We start from the raw sequence: 18,994 nt of genomic DNA, 5'->3' as shown, positions 1-18,994 counted from the left end.
ATTCTAGATCAGCTCAGAAAATGGGCAAGGGAATGGCTGATGGAATTTATCTCAGTGCAAAGTGATGCATTTTGGGAAATTAAGCCAGGCGACGACATAATTAATAGCAGGACCCTGGGGAGTGTTATTGAAAAGCAAGACCTAAGGGCACAAGTACATAGTTTCCTGAAAGCGGTGACACAGGTAGACAGAGTGGTGAAGAAGCCATGGTATTCTTGCCTTTGTTGGCTGAGGCATTGAGTATAGGAGTTGGAACGTCATGCTACAGTTGTTGGTTCGGCCGCAGTTGGAGTATTGTGTGCAGTTCTGGTTGCCATGCTATGGGAAGGATGTATTACGCTGGAGAGGGTGCAGAGAAGATTTACTGGAATGTTGCCTGGACTGGAGGGCTTGAGTTATAAGAAGAGATTAGATAGGCTGGGACTGTTTTCCCTGGACCAACAAAGGCTGAGAGGTGACCTTATAGAGGTTTATAAAATTATGAGGGCCATAGATAGGGTAGACCTTAGTGAACCATGGAGTTATGGAGAGACTCCCTAAGGATTGGAGAGGAGGAGAGGATTTCTCCACTGTAGGGATCTGGAAGGTTTCCAGTCACATTCTGGAGTGGCACTTGGTGTAGATAGTTGTAGGAGTCAATGCAAGGAGTGCAGCACCACATACTATTCAATGCACTGTACCCCTAACACTCAGCTACCAACTAGCACTCAGTGTGATATCACCCACTACAGCCTCACACGCATACCATTACTTAAGCCTCACACATACATACATCTCATAGTTTGCACATGTTGCTTGTTATTTGTCAATGACAGCCACAATACCCAACACATTATGTAGCAGTCACTAATACACTTCAATCTCTCTTGCAGGACAAGCAGGTTTTCTTAGCAATAAATTTGAAGGTCACGTATGTACCTGCCATGCCCACTCCCCTGGAGGACATAGTGCTGCCCATTGTTGGAACAGTGATGGCAGATTACATAGCCAGCAATTAAGCTTAGACTAATAGAGTCAGGGAGTCATAGAGACATAGCATGAAGAACAGGCTCTTTGGCCCATCGACTCTGTGCTGGCCATCAAACATCCATCTTTACACTAACCCTTAATCATTTTAATCTCCCCATATTCCCATCAACTCTCCTCCAGTTTCTACCACGCATTTCCGCAAGGGCAATTCGTGTCAGCCAAATAACCTACTAAGCCACATATTTTTGGGATGTGGGAGGAAACTGGAGCACCCTGAGGAAACCCATGCAGTCACAGGGATAATGTGCAAGCTCCACACAGATAGCACCCAAGGTCAGGATTGAAACCAGGTCACCGGAGCTAATGAGGCAGCAACAGTACTAGTCGCATTACTATGGGACCCATTAGAAGATGATTATATACAGAATAGGGCTGGTGGCAGAGGCTGATACGATTTAAGAGACTCTTAGATAGGCACATGGATGTAATAAAAATGGTGGGTTATGGACTATGTAGGAGGGAAGGGTTAGATTGATCATGGAGTAGGTATGTTCTCCTGTGTCTGCATGGGTTTCCTCCGGGTGCTCCGGTTTCCTCCCACATTCCAAAGAAGTACGGGTTAAGAAGTTGTGGGCATGCTATGTTGGCACTGGAAGAGTGGTGACACTTGTGGGCTGCCCCCAGAACACTCTACGTAAAAGATGCATTTCACTGTGTGTTTTGATGTACATGTGATTAATAAAGATATCTTATCTTATCTTATCTAGGTCGGCACAACATTGTGGGCCATTGGGCCCGTACTGTGCTGTACTGTTCTATGTTCTGTGTTCTAGAATCCTGATCCTTCTTCCCACATCATACTTGCCCTCTTGAGGGATGTTCTTCTTCTTTTTTGCAGAGATATAACCATAACACTTCAGGATAAGGTACTGACACAACCCCGGTTCTTCCAAATTCATATTGAGGAAATAGGCAAAGCCAGTATTTATTACCTATTCCTACTAGCCCTTCAGAATGTGGTACTGAGCTGCCTTATTGACCCATTGCAGTCCTTCTGGTGAAACTGCTCCCACAACAGTTGGATAGGGAGTTCTGGGATTTAGGCAGAGTGAAAATGAAGGACCAGTGATATACTTTCAAGTCAGGATGGTCTCTAACTTGAGAGGAACCTGAAGATGGTGGGGTTCCCCTTTCCCCACCGCCTTTGTCCTTGGTGGTAGAGGTCATGTGTTAGGAAAGTGGTATTGGGTAAACTAGGCAATTAATTGAAGTGCATTTGGTAGATGGTACATATTGTAACCATGGTATGTTGGTGGTGGAGGGAGTAAATGTTTAGGGTGGTTGATGGGGTGCCAATCATATGGGTTGATTTGTCCTAGATGAGGTCAAGTATCCTGAGGGATGTTGGTGCTACCCTTATCTAAGCAAGTGCAGCGTATACCATCATATTCCTGATGTGCCTTTGTAGATGGTAGGGCGTCAGGAGGTGAGTCACTTGACCCAACCTGCTCAACCTGCTCTTGTAGCCATGGTATTTATGTGGCTGGTCCGTTTGAGCTTCTAGTTAAGGGTAACCCCAGATAGTTCTTGGTGAGGGACTCAGCAATGGTCATGCCACTGAATATCAAGGGGAGATGGTTAGATTCTCATGTTGGAGATGGTTATTGCCTGGCACTTCTGTGTCACAAGTGCTACTTACCACTTACCAGCCCATTTCTGAATGTTCCCCAGTCTTGCTGCATGCAGGCATTGGCTGTTTTATTTGCAAAGGAGTCGCAAATAGAATTGAACATTGCAATCATTAGCGTATATCCCCACTTCATTGATGAAGCAGGAGACCATGGTTGGCCCCAGAAAACAGCCCTGACAAACTCATGCAGCGATGTGCTAGGGCAGCAATGGTTGACCTCCAGATATCACAACCATCTTCATTTGAGCTGGATTTAACTCTGACCATTCAAGTGTCTTCCCTTTGATGCTCATTGGCGTCAGTTGATGTCACAAACGGTCAAGTTCTGCCTTGATATCAAGGACAGTCATCCTCACCTCACCTTTAAAGTTCAGTTCTTCAGTCCGTGTTGGACCAAGGCTGTGGGGGGACCTGGGGTTGAGTGGTCATGGCAAAATCTAAACTAGGCATTGGTGAGGAAGTTATTGGTAAGTAAGTGCTGCTTAATATCATCGTTGACAACAGTTTCCACCACTTTGCTGATGATTGAGTGTGGAGCGCAAGGAGAGTAATTAGCTGGATTGGACTGCTTTTTGTAAACGGAACATGCCTGGGCAATTTTCCATATTGTTGAGTAGATGCCAGTGTTGTAACGCTACCTGAATAATTTGGCAACAGGGTACGACTGGTTTGGGAGTAAATGTTTTCATTACTATTGTTAGGATGCTGCCTGGTCCCATTGCCTATGTTGTATACAGCAGGGAAACAGGCCCTTCGGCCCAACTTGTCCATGCTGACCAAGGTGCCAACCTGAGCAAGATTCATTTGGCCTATGTCCCTCTAAACCATTCCTATGCGTGAGCCTGTGGGTGTGGAGTCACATACAGACTAGACTAGGTAAAGATCGTGGCTATAGTGAACCTGAGTTATAGGCTGGCTCTTTAACCCTCCTTGATGCTTGTCCTATAGCCTGAGTGCTGTACTACCGCCCTATCCAAAACCTTGCTCTCTAGAAGCACAGGCACATTTGGCCACGCTACGTGTCGTCAGCCAGCTGTTGGCTGTGACGAGTGTGCACTGTCACCCATAATGTGAGAGTGGAGGGGGCTGGAAGTGGTAAGTGAGAGAGGGCACATGCCTTGACTGCAGGTTTTTGAGCATGTCCAAGTGTCCAGCGGAGTACTGCTCAGTCACATCCACCACATTGTAAAGCCTCAAGCTCTCACTGAACTTTCACTTGGAAGCAAGAAATCACATAATGCTGCAAAGGAAGTTTCTGGATTGTTAGAGACGAAGAGGTGGGGGTAGAGGGAAAAAGGAGCCAGTGTCCCTATGCTTTGGGAAGTGCTGGGTCTGGCTGGGCTATGAGGAGCTTTGTGGAGCAGTTTAAATCTTTCTGAAAATGGGCCAACTATTCAACAATGTAAGGAGACATCCTCTTATTGCTCCTGTCTCACCACTGCCCTTCCCCTCTTTATACTGGCCATCTCCCTTCTCCGCTCTCAGTCTTACTGCAGGGTTTCGACCCGAAACGTTGATGCTGCTTGACCCACTGATTTCCTCCAGCAGATTGTTTGTCGCTCCAGATTCCAGCATCTGCAGTCTCTTGTGTCTCCATCCTGTTATTGCTGCCTGCCTAAGTTCACTGGGGAACTGGGCAGTGATCAGGTGCTGGGGCTTCCCTGGAACCCCCAGTACCAAAATCAGCCATCACCCAAAGTACTGACTCAAATGTCCACTCCCTCCTCCCCTGCCGACCTCCAATTCCTTCAGCTTAGCCTAGGAAGGTGCAGAAGCAATATGGTGACACTGGCACTGGAGAGTCACCACCACAACAAGATCTTGATCAAGAGATGCAGGGCCACTGGCAGCTGATCAGAGATTGACCCAGCTCAAGGGACTGAGTTTTAACAAGCATATTGACCAGCCCTGTTATTTGCAGTTTCTTTGAGGCTGCAGCTGGCATTGATGGGCTAGAAACCTACCCCATTCTCTTCCCATAGTTGACTGTTTGTGAATGCAATGTAAGAAAAATTGAAAATATCAAATGTTAAATGGTAAATATAATGCACCAACCATTTCAGTATTGTCAATGGAAAATTGAAATCCTTGCTGATACATGTCTTCAAACACTTTTGGATATTTTTTCTCTCATAATCACGACTGTTCATTGAGTCTTTTGAAAATTCAGTTATTGTATTACACGTCATTACTTGAGAGGTTGTGTTCCAACTTGCCATTGTCAGGATAATCTAATACAATGGAATTGCCTTGCATTTTGTCATTCAGGACTTAGAGCATTGTACTTTCAAGATCAATCATCCCTTGTACATAAGAAAAATGTAGAATGGAACTCCTTCCTTGTGAACATGTGGATTACATCATCTTCCGTTATTCCTGGTCACACGTGTATTCAGAACTATGCATTTAAGTGATTGGGAAAATTACTTATTCCTGGGTCGAACCTCACACCTTTTCAGTCAGATTTCATATGCAGTAGTTGGAATGATACTTATAAGAACATACAACATAAAACAGCACAGGAAAAGGCTCTTCACCCCACTATGTCTGTGCTAAGCATGATGCCATATTAAACTAAACCTATCTACCTGCATATGATCCATATCCCTCCATTCCCTACATATTCGCGTGTTACGTACCAGCAACAAAAGAAACACACTGAGTCATGTATAAGTGTTAAAAACTATTTTATTAATAACTACTTATGATAATAAGAAAAATAAAAGTAAAAATGTTAGAATGTTAGAAGTAAAATGTTAAATCTTAAACATTAACCCCAAAAACTAAACTCGTAGTGTGTGTGTGGCAAATTCCCAAACTCCACATCCAGGAATGGTTCTTAAAGTTCAGTTCAGCAAGCCGTAAGGTGAAACGTGATCAAAGGCTTTTCAACAACCACCGTTGACTAAAGACAAAACGTAGATGTAGAGAGAAAATACAGAGTAATTATGAAATCCAAATGTTACATGATGGAACCCAAACAACACCTCAGTATTTAATCAGCAGTGACCACTCCACCGCATCTGCCTCACCCCGAAAGGCTCTCGAATCGTGGCCGTCCACAAAAATATCCGTTTCCCTCTACAGGTCAACAACAAAGTGAACTCCACTGTTTTGTTCCGAAGTATCTGCCACCCCAAAAAGCATCCGAGATGTGGCTGTCCACAAAAGTACCTGTTTCCCTCTACAGGTTAACGACAAAGTGGACTCCACCGGATTACTCCAAAAATCCATACATGGACTGTAGTGACAGGCACAGTTATTATTTCTCATCCATCAATAGAGATACTAGCAAGCTGGTGTGTCTCTCTCTCTCTCTCTCTCTCTTTCTCTCTCTCCCCTCTGACTGACTCCGACTGACTGCTTCAAAAACATCATTATGACCTTTATCTTCTCTTGTCGTAACCACGCCCCACACACGCACGCACACACACACACACACACACACACACACACACACACACACACACCACTATGCTCTATCTTAAAGGGACATTCACCAATAGTAACCCAGTTCGTAACACACGTGTCTGCTTCCACCACCACCTCAGGCACCTACCACTCTGTGTAAAAAAAACTTGCTCTGCACATCGCCTTTAAAATTTGCCCCTCTCACATTAAAGCTATGTCGTCTAGTATTTGACATTTCTACCCTGGGAGAAAGAGTCTGACTTTCTCCACTATCCATGCCTCTCATAATTTTACAAGCCTCTATCAGGTCTCCCCTCAGCCTCCAACGCTCCAGAGAAAAGAATCCAAGTTTGTCCAACCTCTCCTTATAAGCTAATACCCTCTAATCCAGGCAGCATCCTGGTGAACCTCTTCTGCACCCACTCCAAAGTCTCCACATCTTTCCTGTAATGAGTAAAACTCTGTAGATCCAGAATGCTCAAGACTTTGGTGGTGCCAGACTGGCATTTAATTCAAATTTTTTTTTAGATGTTACACAGTAGTGTAATAATTTTTCCAGTGAAACCAGTAATTTTTAAAGGAGGTGGAGGAAACAGCGCCACTGTGAGTTTCTAGAACTTGCTGGAATTGGGGCATGGTGTATTAAAGGGAGCACAAGAACTGGGGCTCCAGTGTGTTAAAGGGGGTGTGGAACCAGGGCTCCAGTGTGTTACAGTAGTGAGGGAACGCAGAACTAGATGTGTTAAAGGGAGTTCATGGATCAGCATCTGGTGAGCCAGATGCCAAACCATCATGATTTTCAAACAATGGGATAGCAGATTATGGGAATTTTACTGTATTTTTCAAAAAAATTAAGAAGTAATCTGTTAAAATTAAACTGATGAAAAATATCTATTTTAGTTCTCTGACAATGAACGAACTAAAATCTAACTAACTACATTAAGTTAATTTAGATTTTGATTTTCTGATATCATTTGTAAGACTTGACTATTGTTAGAGTGCTTATCGATTTAAATCACAGTATAATTGCTTTTGCAATAGTTAGAAGTCTGAATTAACAAATATTCTTACACACTCAAAACAAATGAGGTTCCTCCTAGGATTCAAATTCATTGCTTAACAATTTCTTGAAGAAAATCTGGTATAAAAAGAAAAGCTAGTCTCAGTGATGGTGCATTTGAGGTTTCCGTAGAGCTGTACCCTCAGTGCCAGAGACCGGGTTCAGTACTGATCTCAGGTGCTGTCTGTGTGGAGTTTGAACATTCTCCTCGGAACCATGTGGGTTTCTTCCAGGTATTCCAGATTCCTCCCGCATCGCAAAGCCATGTAGATTGGTAGATTAACTGTAAGTTGTCACTCGTGTGTAGGTGAGTGGTAGAATCTGGGGAGAGTTGATGAGACCGTGGATCAATATAGGACTAGTGTGAGTGGGTGGTTGATGGTCAGTACAGAGACATGTGACGAAGGGCCTGTATCCGTGCTGTATCTCTCCATGACTCTATAGTTCACTAAAGTCCATCTGGGATGGAATTCCACCACCCTCACCCGGTCTGGTCTACATGTGACTCCAGACCCATCAAAGTGGTTGACTGTTAACATCTTCCTCAGAATGTCCTGAGTTGAACTAAGTAGATCTGAACCTGTGGGTTGCAATGCCTGTTGTGGACCCATGGATTTTTATATATTATCACACACAATTATATCATAAAAATTAAAGTACTTGTAATTAAATTGACTTTGTAATAGGAGAATGAAAAACAGAAATAAATTGCTTATATTTCAAGGGGTTGATTCAGGAACCTATGAATTGTGAATAATTGTGGCCTAAAATGCAAACTTATACTTTGCATGCTGGACTTTCCACCAGTTTAATTCCCCATCCCAATCCTACTCTGATGTCTGTGGCCTCCCGCACTCTTACAGTGAGACCCAATGCAAGCTTAAGAAACAGCACCTCTTCCATCTGGACAAGTTGGCAGCCTTGTGGACTCAGTATTGAATTTTCCAACATTAAGTAGCTCATTCTTTCTGACCCGATCAGAACTGGCCATTTTTTCAGTCATCCATCTTTCATTTTGGTTCACTTTTTCTCTTTCCATTAGTATGGTGTGGCTTGCTGGTCATGACCCACAGCTCTGCTATTTAGCAGCACATAACACAGACACAGAACCATAATTGCATTCTAGCTGCCACAATACATCATTTGGTTTCATCTATCACAGATTTTCCCTCTATTCTGCCCATTCTGCTATTGAAAATTATCTTGTTTTCTCTCTTTCCTAATTCTGGTGAAGGGTGTCAGACCTGAAGCATTAACTGTTTCTGTTTCCACAGCTGCTGTCTGACCTGCTGAGTGTTTCTGTTTCTTTTTCCCCATCAGTTTAGTTGAATTTACATTGAACTTTTCTCATTTGAATTCCACAATCATTGCATATTTCACATGCAAAGTCAATATCACCAGTAATGGAGCTGTAGTGATCTTTAAAGTTTTATACACAAAGTAGAAGTGTCACTGACAAGTCCTAGATCTGTTATCCATCAGTAATTTTCCTAAAGCTGATTGGCTTGCTGGGCCATTTCAGAATTAATCACATTGTATTATGCTTGAAGTCACATAAAACCCAGCCAAAGTAAGGGCCAAAGATTTCCTTTCCTGCACGACTGGATGACATTTTACTAAAATCTGGTAGCTCCACGGTCACTATATTTTACCAGATTTATTTCATAAATTTAAATTTTTACAGCTGCCAAGGGATTTGACCTCACTCTCATTGGATTAATAACTTAGTCCTCTGCGCTACTAGTTCTGTAACAGAACCACCTTTTTACTGTACCCTTTGCAGGTGAGAAAGTGCAGGTATGAGAACTTACACTGTATCTCACCAGCGTAAATGGGCATAACCTTAACTAAGTGTCAGCTCCAAGAGAAATTCATGGAACAACATCGACTATGATACAAGACCTTTTTTTGATCTCACAAAAGCGAACCAACATCAATATCCTTTCCCGGGTCAATGCTCCCAACACCGCGGCCTGAACTACACTCAGTCAGTTCTGATGGACAAAGCATATCATTTGCATGCCTGATGCCAGATCTCCAAGCAGCATCATGGTTAGAGATTATCAGTTGGACAGAGGAATCAGTTCAAGGATATTCTCAAATCTTCCTTGATGAAGTGTGTTATCCCCATCAATGCATGGAAATCCCTGGTCCATGATCACTCAGAGAGAGAAGGAGCATTCTCAGGATGGCATTGAGAACCACGAGTTCCTTATCAGGAATACATGGAAACCAAGGGTAACAGTGGAAGGAGCATATCATTTCCCCGACATTGCCTCATCAGTCATCCCAGAATCAACAGAACCAAAGGAGGAAACCAGTCAAGTTCAACCTGACAAACCACCTGCATAACGATTTTGACTGTTGCTTTAAATGCTGGTTGCAGATTTCAGTCTAGGAAACACCAATGGCCCAGCTGGTCATGAAATCACACTGGCACTTACCCACAGAGTGATCCCAGCTCTAAAGAGGCCTTCTGGTTTATGGGGATGGCACTGACCAGAAATGAGATAGTTTCTTCAAAGATTGAATCAACATGTATCACTCGTGCTCATTCATCCATCAGATTAGAGAGGGTTTGGCAAGACTCCTGAGAACAATCCACCTGGGTGATAAATTGTAATGATCATAAGCAGCTATAGATAATTAGATGAATGAATTAAATTGAGAATATATTTTCCATGCCCACAGTTTTCTCTCCTTCTAATGGAATCTTCCACTACAGGTTAAACCACTGCAGCTTGAATGTTTTCATAATCCTTATTAACTCTGATGCCTGGCACATATTCACCATTGATTCTAGTTGCTGCTGAAACCTGCTTGTCAGCTCCCTCCAGTTGAATCTGAAGTCTTGGGAGGAAGACGGAACAGATAAGGTTTGCACATAGACCAGTTTATTTCCACATGGGTACCCGAACCAATTTAGGAATTCCTGCCAAATTCCTGCCTAAGGAAGTCTCTAGACTTACAGGAATGGTCGGCTTTCCCTTCCTTTCACTTGGGTGATCATATGTCTTTGTGCTACTCAGCTTTCCCTGTGGATTACTTACCTCCACGTATTTTCCTTTCACTGATAGAGTGAGACCAACTTGAACTGCGGACTCTCCTATGATAATCAGCAGCGTGGCTGGGTGGCAGGCACTGTGATTTAAGCAGGCTGGGGCATGCAGTGTACACTTTGCTCAGACAGAGGCTTCATGAATCTCATCCATCTAAGATAACTGTGTTTAAGTGATGCACAGGCTTGGGTTTCAAACCCATGGCCTTGATGTTTGGAATAAATTGCTCAACTGTTTAAGCTGGATAAACAACCTTGGTAGTTTGACCTTGCAGTTAGAAGTCAAATATTAAACTGCTTGAACCAACGGGCCAGTCTGCAAAATGGGATTTTCTATAATGGTTATTGTAAGTACATCATGAATCAACCTGCCAAAATGCTAGTCAGTGTCAAAGTAGGCAAGTGAGATTGAACACTTACATTAAGAAAGAAATCAAGTGGCCATCCGATTCAAAGGCATTATATTCTTCTCTACATTAACTAAGAAGAATGACAACTACAATGCTTACATTCTAAATATTGTGCCAATGTTCTGCAAAAGCTTTATTAGAAAGAGAATCATGTTTACATACTGCAAAGAATAAAAAGGACAAAGGAATAACATTACAACAGCTTACAAGGTTAAAGGAAGGAGTCAAATAGCTGTTGGAAATGGATTCTGAATGGGGATGCTTTACAGTAGTGGCTGATGGAGAAGGGTGGCTGGAGTGTGAGAGGGTGGAGTGCTAGCCAGGAAAACCAGAAGGGGTTCTGCTTTACTTTTCAGGTGTACAGAAGTCCCAAAGTCCCAACCTTCCTTTTGTAAAGAATGGACAGTGACATTTGTCAAATTCATTATGATCTCCAGGATGAATTTTGAATTGATTGGATTTTTGTCCCCACATCAGTTTAAAAAGAAAACTGTGTTAATACCACCCAACACTTCCTCATTGGCTTTCAATGTAAGTGAGTGGCAGGAAGAGCGACCGGTCCACTCACCTCAACTTTAACCCTAACCATGCAGTTGGTCGCCTTAACACATACAGGGGCAACTTGCACCAGCTGAAGTGAGCTGGCAGTGACTTGAAGCCAGGCTCGCTCCTCTTACAGAGCTGCTGCTTAGTGCTTGCAATCAGTAGTGGATGTGATTCCACAGGCCTTGGGCAGGTTGGTGGGCGCCATCTCAAGGGCGAGAGCAAGCACCTGATTTCAGATGCAGTGTTGCATGCCTTGGGAGATAAAGTGGGGGAGAAAGGTTCACTTTCCACAGGAGCCCAGAAGGTCAGCCTTGCAGACAGTTAAGCGGCTGTGGGAGGAGGTCACACTTGAGGTGACCTTTGGGAATGAAGCCCAAAGCTCATTTATGCAATGCACAAGAAGTTTAATGAACTTGCATGCATGGCTAAGTTTGGTAGATATGTTCATCATCAAATCCCACCATTCAGCAACTCAGTGCTGGCCTCACACACTGCTCCATGTGTTGCACCTATATCACTCATTTAACCACAGTCTCACCAACCAGAACCCCTACATAATATTTCCATACCCTTCCATGCCCTGACACACACTTAGTTCAACCTTAACAAAAAAGTCCCCACGTTATGGTTTGGAAGGTACATCAGCGAGACACCTTTCAAGACCTGTCACAATGACTGTTGAATACACTCAGCGATGGGTATTTGGGGATGGGCAATAGATTCTGGCCTTGCCAGTGAAGCCTAGATCTTGAAACGTGAGAAATTATAGAAAGCTTCCCTCTCTCTTACAGGAGAAGATGGCATATACTTGCTGCTATCGACAACAATACAGGGCTCAATAGGAGATGTCGCTGGCCATTACTGGTCATGAACAGCCATAGGACAGATATGACTAATGCTGATGCAATGTTGATCCCTAATCCTCCTTCACCAACCCACTTTCCAGACATCCCGCAGTATCTCCAAACTACATTTGGTGCAAGCATGGATTTCTTGTCATCCCTCACACAGCTTTGCCTGTGCACCTTTCTTCTTTCTGTTTGACCATAGCTTCCCATTTGGGTCAGCAGCAACTGGTAGGGAGTAATTCATAGAAAAAGTAAGCACGACATCACTTTATCTGACACCTGGAATCATCAGTTCAGATTCTGAAACTGTACATGCTGTAGGGGGATCTCATGGGGAAAGTATAGACTGCAGCCAGAGCAAGGTCAAAGGATAGCCAGAGTGCCAGTAATCAACAGGGCAAGGTTACACATGAACTCTGCTTCAGAAAACTCCAATGAAGCAATCGATGTTGCAGCCTGTAGAAGATGGGTAAATGGCATGGGCAATGAGATGCTTGGAGCATTAACAGGCCTGCCTGAAAGACCAGAAGAAATGCTGAGACAAATGGAAATCTTGGACTAAGCTTTGCACAGAGCCAGGAGCCCACCTCCATCATGGAAATAGTGGCCAGCTACGGTTCAATGTTTCTGGACACAACTGAGACCCAGAAGCATGAGCAGAGCTTGTGTCTTGTCCTGTGATTTGCTTATTGCAGTTCTGTCAGACTTTCTGACCTCCACCTCAATCACTGGCAAACCTGCCAGTCATTGAGGATTCCCTGAAGAAGTGCAGTTGGTGGTAGGGTCCTTTCCTGCTGTCAGTTGCCAGGTTTTCCATGTGTGATTAACACTTTTGCATTATTTGGATCATCGCCAGCCTAATTAGCAAGGTTGGCATCAACTCAGCAGTACAGGAGAATTGCCAACTTTTCCTACTTCCAGAGTGTTGTGGTGATGTGTGCCACACTATCCAATTTTCCCAGTGACAAAAGTCTTGCCAAAGATGTGTACCAGTGATTGGAACTGGAAGCAAATTGGCACCCATGTAGTGAAGAATCTAGTGCTACCTGGGCTAATTTAGTCCTCTTGAGCTTTTTAAATCCTATTTCTGCAGCAAGCCCAATAGATTATTATTATAAAAGTCATTAAGTTATGTTTGCCTGAAATAAGCAAGCAATCAAAACAGAAGTGAGTACATTACTGTTTGCTGATGTATAATTGCATGGTGTGCAGATTGGGAAAGGTTCCCTCTTTAGATTCCACCATCTGTCTACAGAGATAAAACCCCTAGTGCCTGAGTGCACTTTGCATGAAAAATGATCACTTTATGCTGATTGAGTGTATGAGTTTTATTAATGTGCAAATGTAGAACTTCAGTAGAGTATATACATTTCTAGATTGGCAGATCGATTTGGTGCTACAATATTAGCAGGTTTTAGTTGTTTGCTACTAAAAGGAAGTGTCAGGAATTGTGCATCTGAATAACACAGCCGCAATTTCATCAATGCTCTTTAAACATTGAGATGTAACCGGAAATTGGGCCATATTGAACACATGTAGTCCTAGGATTGAGAGCATACAGCAGCTGGCAGAGTGTGGTATAGGAGTGGTGGAGTGTGGTGTAGGAGTGGCAGAGAGAGGTGCAGGAGTGGCAGAGAGAAGTGTAGGAGTGGCAGAGAGAGGTGTAGGAGTTGGTAACTGTGGTATAGGAGTAGCAGAGAGTGGTGTAGGAGTGGCAGAGAGAGGTGCAGGAGTGGCAGAGAGAGGTGTAGGAGTTGGTAACTGTGGTATAGGAGTGGCAGAGAGAGGTGCAGGAGTGGCAGAGAGAAGTGTAGGAGTGGTAGAGAGAGGTGTAGGAGTTGGTAACTGTGGTATAGGAGTAGCAGAGAGTGGTGTAGGAGTAGCAGAGAGAGGTGCAGGAGTGGCAGAGAGCGGTGTAGGAGTTGGTAACTGTGGTATAGGAGTGGCAGAGTGTGGTATAGGATTGGCAGAGAGAGGTGCAGGAGTTGGTAAACCATGGTATAGGAATGGCAGGGTGGTGCATGAGTGGCAGAGAATGGTATAGGAGTGGCAGAGAGTGGTGTAGGAGCTGGCAGAGTGTGGTGCTGGACTGGGAAGGGAGCGGTGTGGGATCTGACAATTAACCATCTGGGTCCAGGCAATTCATTAACCAACTCGGGCAGAGATGGATATTACCTCTGCCCACTCTGTATCAAACTGTCCACCATTACTTACTGCTGTGGCTCTATTGCTCTTGCACCAATGATGGATATATCCAGTGAATGATATAAAAATGATAACAATGTTGTCAGTTAATGTTATTCTTGAGCAACAAACTCATATCATATTTAAATAATATTCCAAATCATTCTCTTTTGCTGTCATGGGCATAATGGACTATAAATTTCTACAATTATATTATTTTTAAAGCAATAATAATGCCCCACCTTGCTGAATATTATCAGTTAAATCAGAACTTAACTGAGGGCACAAACTCGCAGCACCCATAGAATACCTTGGCTTGCTTTTGTGAACAGCACCATTTGCTTGGCACTGAATTGTGTTTCACACACTGATAGGAGTTTGATGTTTGCTGTCTAAAGTGAAAACAAGACATAGATTTGGAAGGACTGACTCAATGCTAAAAGCAATTTGTTAACTTGCACTTACAATTCATTTTGTAATCGCTTTCAGTTTCCAGTCTGCCCTGTGCTTTCTGCAAAACTAGTGGCCTTGTGGATCTCAAGCTGGCAGACAATTCGCTGCTTATACTTCTGAGGCTTTATCCAGAGATCATAATTCAGTTAGATTTAGCATTGTTATGGAAATGGACAAATATAGACAAGGAGTAAGAATAGTAAACTGTGGCAATTTTGTTAGATTGAGGTAGTTTTTTTTTCCAACAGTGGAAACATCTACTTGAAGGTAAATCAGTGTCAGAGTAATGAGAGGCTTTCAAGAAGGAGACTAAAGATTCAGAGCAAATATGTGCCTGTTAAAAGAAAATCAAGGTTCCTAATTCTAGGCCCCCTTGGATACTGAGGAACATACGGGGCCGAATAAAGACAAAAAAGACAAATATTGAGATCTTCATACTGCAGAAAGCCCAGAGTATAGAAGATACTGAGTGAAATTAAAAAAAAGACGTTAGGATGGCAAAGGGTATGTGAAATAATTTTGGAATATACTACATAAACAAACAAAAAAATTGAAGAATACACCAAGATATTCTGCAATAATATTAGAAAAGATTTAAAAGAAAAATATGATTCTCTGTGGAGAGCAAAATGGTTGGCTAACTTTGGAGGTAGAAGATGTGCACTTTCTGAGTGCATACTTTACATCAGTCTTCATTGTTGAGGTGATGACGTAGGCAATAATATTAAGCAGGAAGGATGTGGTATTGGAAATGATATAATTGTTATATAAAATATAATAAGTATAATATGAATTATAGAGAGAGAACTATTCAGAATCTTAAAGGTGGATAACTCACCAGGTCCAGATAAAAAATACTCCAGGTTCTTAAAAGAAGGAAATGAAGAAACAGAACTGGCTCTGACAATAAGTGCCATTGCTCTACAGCTATAGGCATTGTGTCAGAGAAAAATTGCTTCCAAATTACCATTGTCCACAAAGGAAAGATAGGCTGATTACAGGCCAGTCTGCCTGACATCAATGGTGAGTGAATTGTTGGAAGAAATTCTGAGGAGTGGCACAAATCAGCATTAGAGAAGCATAGGCTAATGTCAGGGAAGGTTATGTCTAACTATTAATTGAATGTTTTGAGTAGGTAACAAAGGAGCGGTGATATGGATAGGGCATTTGGTACAGTGTTCATTGCTTTTAGCAAGGCATTTAGCAAAAGCTCCTATGGCAGTTTGATCATGAAAGTGGAAGTTCATGGAATTCGAAGGAAAGTGAAAAGTTGGATTAAAAATTAGCTCAGTGGCAAAGGGTAAGGGATGATGGGATTTGTGGTGACTGGAATGTTCTGTGAACTGCGGTTCCACAATGTTTAGTTTTAGGTTCCTTGCTTTTCAAGGTCCATATAACCAACTACAATTAAGAAATTTGGGAGTGTTACCAAAATAGAAAGTGTGCTTGATTGTGAGGAATAAAGTTCCAGACCACCAATAGATTGGTTAGGTAGACATAAAAATGGCAAATGGAATACAATTGATATAAGTATTAAGCTGGGGAGAGGAAACAAGGTAAGGGAGTAGGTGAAAAGTGGCAGGATATTAAGAAGTGTAGAGGGACCTTGGGGTGCAAGTGCACAAATTGTTGATGGTAGCAGAGTAGGTAGTTAAGGTGGTTAAGAAGGCATAAGGGATGCTACCATTATTGACTGAGGTGTAGAATGCAAGAGTAAGGAGTCATGCTAGAATGTTATGAAAGCAGGAAGGATGTGACAACAACTTGAGAGAGTGCAAAGGAAAATTATGAGGATTCTGCAAATTCTGGTCGCCCCATTATAGGAAGGATGGGGGCTTTGGAGAGAATTCGGAAGAGGTTTATCAGGATGCTGCCTGAATTAGAGGGTATTAGCTATAAAGAGAGGTTGGACAAACTAGTGTTGTTTCCTCTGGAGTGTCGGAGACTGAGGGGAGACCTGATAGAAGTTTATAAAATGATGAGAGGCATAGAAAGGATAAACAGCCAGAATCTTTTTCCAATAGTGGAAGTGTCGAATACTAGAGGCCATGGATTTGAGGTGAGAAAGGGCAAGTTTAAAGGGATGTACGGGGCAAGTTTTTTTTACACAGAGAGTGGTAGGTGCCTGAGGTGGTGGTGGAAGCAGACACTATAGTGGTGCTTAAGAGACATTTAGACAGGCATGTGAACATGCAGGGAATGGAGGGATATCAACTATGTGCAGACAGATGGGTTTAGTTGAATTTTGCATCATGCTCAGCACAGACATTGTGGGTCAAATGGACTGTTCCTGTGCTGTATTGTTCTATGTTCTAGGTTCCTCTGTTGCCAGGGCTGGAAACTTATTTATCAGGTGATCTTGGATGGGGACAGAAAGGTGATTTAATTGAGATATATAAAATTATGAGAGGCCTAGGGAGGGGAAACAGTGTGAATCAATTTCTCTTAGCAGGAAGGTCAATAACTACAGGCATAGATGTAACTTAATTGGTAGAAGGAATAGCTAGGGATTGGAAAAGAAATACTTGTGTAAAAGGACATAGTTTGACTGTGCTGGGATTGACTTTGCCATGTCACAGTTTGGTGTCTGACTGAGGCCGGATGGTTCATCTGGTTTCATTCTTTCTCTCTTTTAACCTCATGGTACAACTGAATGGTTTGGTATGCCATTTTCGGCAGAATTTAAGAGTCAGCCACTTTAGTCACATATAATCCATAAGGACAGCAGAGTTCTGCTCCTGAATGGCGTTAGTGAACTGTTCCATGTTACTAAATGAACTTAAATTCTATTACAGGCCTCTGGATTGTTATTTTGGGTCTCTGGATTTTTTGTCTTGTACTTTAACCACTGTGCTCCAGGATGACTGAGAACTATTATATATAAGTTTCATCCTGATCCTCCTCTTTAATGTAGCTTACTGGAGTGTGAAAGGTCATGGCTGTCATGTGACAGTGACAACACTGACCCCTCTGGTCGGATGACATCATTGCTCATTGGGTCGGAAGTGACACCACTGTCAATCAGGGTTTGGCTCCACCCCTGCCCCTCTGGGCACACCTAACCATTGGCTTTTGTAAAACACCTTTGCACCTGGCCCCAAGCGATTGGCTTGTGAATCACCTGGGCTGGCTCCACCCCCAGCCCTCCAGCAGTATAAAAAGTGCCACATGTTGGCTTGCTGCTTCTTTTTTTCTGAGGATGTTGAGGTAAGCAGTGTACTACTTAAGGGTAATTAGTTAAGGATTCCTGGGACCAAAGAGCTGATACTTGCACTGAGTCAAGGAAAGTGGCAGGGGTCATATTGCTTCTTCCTTGATTTGTTTGTACCCAGTTTGTTGTGTGTGTGTGCGCATCTCACCCTGTTGCGATTTCCACCATGTTTCGTGATCACCCGTGTGTGTGAGTGTTCATCCATTCCCGTTCGTTCTGTTCCTGTGTTTGTCTTTGTGAATAAATCATTTTTAAAATTCCAAAGACACTGTCCAGAGTCCTCCACTTTTAAGACCTCAAGGAAACTTTTCTCACAACACTTACTTTTTTTTCTCCTGAGTCTTTTTTTAAGATTGTTTTCTACAATATTTTTGTTTTGCTGCACTTTTCCTTCTTTACACAACCCACACGAATGAGTTCTGAGCATTTTCTATCCTTTACCTTGTGGGGAATAAATGGGGGAAAAAAAACATTGGCCCTATTGTTTAATTACATTGGTGTCGGAAGTCAGTCAAGTGTTAGGGAACTGGCAGCACTATCAAAACATGCTTGCAGTGATTGTCCTTGAGAAGGAGGTTTAATGGGGATAAGCTGTTAGGATATTGTGGGCACATTTCACTGAGAATTGCTGTAAATATGTTCTCAAATAGGAGTCAATACACAGACTGAACCATAGGACAAAAAAATCTAAAAGTTATGAATGCTGCAGTGAAAAGACATCCTCAGAGAAAGTAGACAAACAGAAGCCATCAACACCACAGATGGAGCTGTGTAACAAATAAGAGTGCAACTTCCTGACAAAACTCCTTGTCCTTAAAAAAAAAACCGTTAGGGCCGTAAATTTGCTGCCTGCCATACCTTTAGCCTAATGTCATAAGGATTGTGTGAATGGAGTGCCCAGTGTGATCAAATGGTGACATATTACTGAAGAGGTAGTCTTGAAAGTGAAGGATGTGAGAGATGGTGTCTTGACATAGATAAACGTTAGTTTCGTAGGTCTATTTCTGTTCTTGATTTATTTTGTTCTTACTAGTACTTGTATTTTACATAGCCTTTGTACGGGTTGGAAAGGCTTAAATAGGCAATTTTGTCAGAAGAAGAGCAAGAGAAATGATTAGAGGAGTGCAGGCAAATACATGACTAGGAAGTGAATG

At 42.7% G+C, this 18,994-nt stretch overlaps 1 long non-coding RNA gene across 1 annotated transcript; it reads right to left on the bottom strand.

The window, feature by feature from the left end:
• Positions 1 to 5,442: 5,442 nt before the first annotated feature.
• Positions 5,443 to 10,316, bottom strand: LOC127579523 (uncharacterized). Its single transcript, XR_007957689.1, has 3 exons — positions 10,181 to 10,316; positions 9,575 to 9,735; positions 5,443 to 7,451 (listed from the first exon to the last, which is right to left on the bottom strand). It is a non-coding gene; the product is annotated as an uncharacterized LOC127579523 (long non-coding RNA).
• Between the last annotated feature and the right edge of the window lie 8,678 nt (positions 10,317 to 18,994).

The sequence above is a fragment of the Pristis pectinata genome, chromosome 17 (genome assembly GCF_009764475.1).
Source record: "Pristis pectinata isolate sPriPec2 chromosome 17, sPriPec2.1.pri, whole genome shotgun sequence".
Taxonomy (NCBI): domain Eukaryota; kingdom Metazoa; phylum Chordata; class Chondrichthyes; order Rhinopristiformes; family Pristidae; genus Pristis; species Pristis pectinata.
The sequence above is the reverse complement of the archived record's forward strand: the minus strand, read 5'-3'. Positions and strand labels throughout refer to the sequence as shown.